Source organism: Tupaia chinensis, unplaced genomic scaffold (assembly GCF_000334495.1).
Source record: "Tupaia chinensis unplaced genomic scaffold, TupChi_1.0 Scaffold000288_2, whole genome shotgun sequence".
NCBI classification, from domain to species: Eukaryota; Metazoa; Chordata; class Mammalia; order Scandentia; family Tupaiidae; genus Tupaia; species Tupaia belangeri.
Window position 1 is genome coordinate 160,175 of NW_006159773.1, and position 4,152 is coordinate 164,326.

The window sequence follows — 4,152 nt, forward strand, 5'->3', positions numbered from 1 at the left end:
GTGGGAAGAAAAGACAAGAACATTCTCAGATAAACAAAACCTGAAAGAATTTACCAGCACCAGACCAGATCTCCAAGAAGTTCTCAAGGGTGTGCTATGCCAGGAAAATTAAATATAGACACATGGAAATAAGAGGTCAAAAAGTAAGAAAGTGGCCAACTTAATCATAGGGACAAGTCTGGGGTTGAATATTATATCCCAGAATTTAATCAGGAAAATTGAACCAGAACAGAAGATAAAAGTACACGAGACTGATAGGTTCATGCACCTACCATTTGGACAGAATCCTAACCTGTTTCCTGGCTTTAAGCAAAGTTCCTTGGTATTTCTTTGATTTAAGTTAAAACTGGTTTTCTTAATAGTAATGCATGAACTCATTATTGAAATTAGTTAGATTATGTAAGAAATTGTGTGATCAATACAAGGTGGGTGGGAAAGGAATGGAAGACAATTGTAGACACCAGAGATAGTGTGAGAAGAGGGTGGGAAAGGACAGAGGGTGAGAAAGAGGGATAAAAATAATTCTAGGAACTAGAAATGGAAAATTTTTTATAATATGAATGATTAAGTCACTATGCAGTATTTACTGGACTTGTGTCCATGGAAATGTATATATCAGCTGTGTTTGCTATGAAAATATTTAGATTAATTAAGGTCTTTAGTAATTCAATACAATGCGGGGGGAAAACAGTATAGAAAGCAAACATAAATATCAGAGACAGTGTGGGAGGAGAGTGAGAGATGGCAGAGGGTAAGAGATAGGGAATCAAGGATGGAGAAAAAAAAGCAAAACATACAGAAAACAAGAAATGGAAAATTATTTGCTGACAATAACATGTTTGTTGATGTGCTTGATTGAGACAATATACAGTGTATTCTGGATGGAAAATCTCATTTTGTATGCTGTAATGATGTACAGTGAATGAATACAAATAAATAAAGAAAAAAAAAGGAAAAAAAATACTTTGATTGCCAGTTTTTTTTTTTCATTGTTTCAAAGGTGTGGTCTCACTAATTCCTCACTTTCATTGATTCCTCCAAAAGTCTGTAGTCATCCTCACCTTTGTTGTATACCTAGCTTGTCCTTTTTCCCTGAGTCTTTATTTTTATTTTCCAAAGGGATTTTTATGATAGGACTCATGCACTCACTGGAGAGAGAGAGAGACAGAGAGACAGAGAGACAGAGAGCAAGGAATCACCCCCTGGAGGCGGGGTGGGGGGGAATAGCTATGCCACAACCCCTTCTCCTCCATTCTCCTCTCAGGATTTTAGGCATGCATGCACATGCTCATGCACCCAGCATGAGTTTGAAGTTGCTAGGTCTGGGACTGGAATCGCAGTTGGCCATGTGGGAGTCCAGGGACATAACCATTATGCCACGTGCTGATCCTTCTCTGAGTCTTTAAAGGTTTTTCTTTAACATTGATTTTAGGTAATTTTATAATGATGTTATTTAAGAGAATGTTTTTTCCAAGTGTATTATACTTAACCTTACATTTTTCCCCTTATTTTTTCACAAATTTCAGCTATTTCTTCAAATTACTTCTGACTCTCTCTTCAGAAATTTCAGTTTCACATATATCAGTCAACTTTGCATTTTTTCATTCTCATTGATGATTTATCTTTCAGTCATTTTTCTTTCTGTGTATCATCTTGGATAGTTTACTTTGCTTGGTCTTCAAGTTCATTAGTCTGTAATGGTGAAGTTTGAACATGCTATTAATATCATCCAGTATGATTTTTATCTGAGTGCCTTTTTCATTTTCGTAAGTTTAATTCGTGTCTTTTTTATCTTTCATGTCTCCACTGAACATAATTAATCCTTTCTCTACCTCTTGAACATGTATAATATAGTTATAATAACTGCTTTAATCTCCTTATCTCATGATTCTATTATCCATGTTATTTTGGGATATGTTTCTATTTTTTTACTTTCCCCTTTATTATGTTATATTTTCCTACCTTTTTGCATGCCTGTTTATTTCTTATTGAATGTCAGACATTGTGAATTGTATCTTGCTAGATAGTGGATATTTTATATTCCTGTAAGTATTTTCGAGTACTGGATATTTTAGGATCCCTATAAATAGTCTTAAACTTTTTCATGAGTCACAGTGAAGTCAACTGAAAAGAATATGGTCTTTTTGAGATTTGATTTTACAGAGAAGAACGAAGCAGTCTTTCATCTAAGGCAAGTTCTGCCTCATCACTATAGGCATTCCCTTTTGAGTACTTTACCTGATGTCCCATCAGTTACAAGTTTTTTCCTCTAAGAGAAGTGGAAGCAGGTACTTTTCCTGATCCTGGATGAGTTCCGATGAGTGTTCCCTCTGTTCCTTTAAGATGGTTCCTCCCCGACAGTCTTAGATCCGTCCTGTGCATGCTGTTTTCATATTTTCCCCTCTCCTTACCTCTTCTATCTGTTCCCTCTATATATCTTATTTTTTCTCTCCTCAATTTCTCCCTCCTCCAGAACATTACTCTATAAACTCTAGTTTCCCTGGCCTCCTCAAAATTCGAGTTTTGTTTTCTCCACTCACGGATGTTGCTAAGCTCTGTGGATTCCTCCACCCTGCATTGTCTAGGAGCTCTCCAGGCAGCAAGCTGGAGCAGTCATAGGCTTACCTTATTTTCTCTTTCTATGTCAGGGAAGGAATACTTCTTTACCTGATGTTCAGTGTCTGAAAATTATATTTTTAATATTTTTCCAAATTCATAATTGTTTAAAACCAGAAGGTAAATCCAGCTCCTATTATTCTATCTTAACCAGAAGCAGAAGGTCTACAATAGTTTTATTAAACCTTCAAGCTTTTCTTCAAGTTTCCTACTCCATCTTTTTCTTTCCACTGCCTCTAAGAAGACAGTCTTACTCAAAGCCTTGTATATAATTTGTTAACCTTTTTTCTTTACATTCTATACTTTATCTAAGTTCATTCTGCTTTATAGTTTCTTCCTTCTTTCTATAAATTCTAACTTCTCAGCTCCTATGGGATCCTCAATTTCCAGTCAACATTTCCCTTTGTATCTTTTGCATTCTCCTCTGTCCTTATTCTTTTTACTTGGCTATTCCTTCTCAAATCTAGCTCCTCTTCTATACATGATGCTATTCTCTAGAGTACTGTTTTTACTAGTCTTTTATTCTAACCCTATTGACTCTTTTCGAATGTATTGAACTTCTTGAGTGCCGTAACATAATCGCACAAACTGGGTGGCTTAGATACAGAAATGTATTTTCTCAGGTTTCTCTTTCTTAAGTCTAAGGTCAAAGTACAAGCAGGGCTGGTTTCTAATGAGACCTTTCTTTCTGGCTTGCATATGCCTTCACATAGCTTTTTCTCTGTTCACATAAATCTGGGTGTCTCTTCCTCTTCTTACAAGGACAGTAGTCCTATTGGATTAGGGTCTCTTTTATTTTAATGTTATTTAACTGCAATTACCTTCATAAAGGTTCTATATACAAAATTAGTTCAATTTGGATTAGGGTTCAATGTATGGACTAATCAAGAACACAATTTAGTTCATAACAGAGACTTAAGCCTTTCCCATTATTCCAAATCTGCTGACTACTACCAAATCCAAATCTCTACCCCAAACTTTCTCTTGAGCATCAACCCTTAAACCTAAGTCCCTATTAAATTTATCTGTATGGATATAATACTTATGCTCCTTTAACTATGTTTTAAATTAAATCTCATTATCTAACCTCTACATCAAGTTTCTTAAATTCACTTTCTTGGTAAATGACACCATCTTTTATACAATTTGTCTACCAGAAAATGTAGGAGCCATTCTTGACCCTCATGTCTCTCAATTATCCACTGCATTTTATTATTTACTGACTCTTTTTAAGCCTATTTCACTAATTGCCTGTGAATCTGATTCTTTCTCTTTATTTTTACTGACATAACCATAGTTCAAAAGTCCATGCATTCTGATTAGGTTCCAATGTATCTTGCACCCAGGCTAATTTCCTTCTAGCAATGTTATACTTTTCTGTCATAACAATTTCTTTGAAAGACAAACTTGAAAATGTTATTTGCATATTTACATTCTTCAAAGAATTTAGACTATCTTCGACTTCAGGATACTACAAAATCCTTAATGTTACCTTTAGAGTTCTGTCATATCCTAATCCTTTCTAACTTTTCCCTA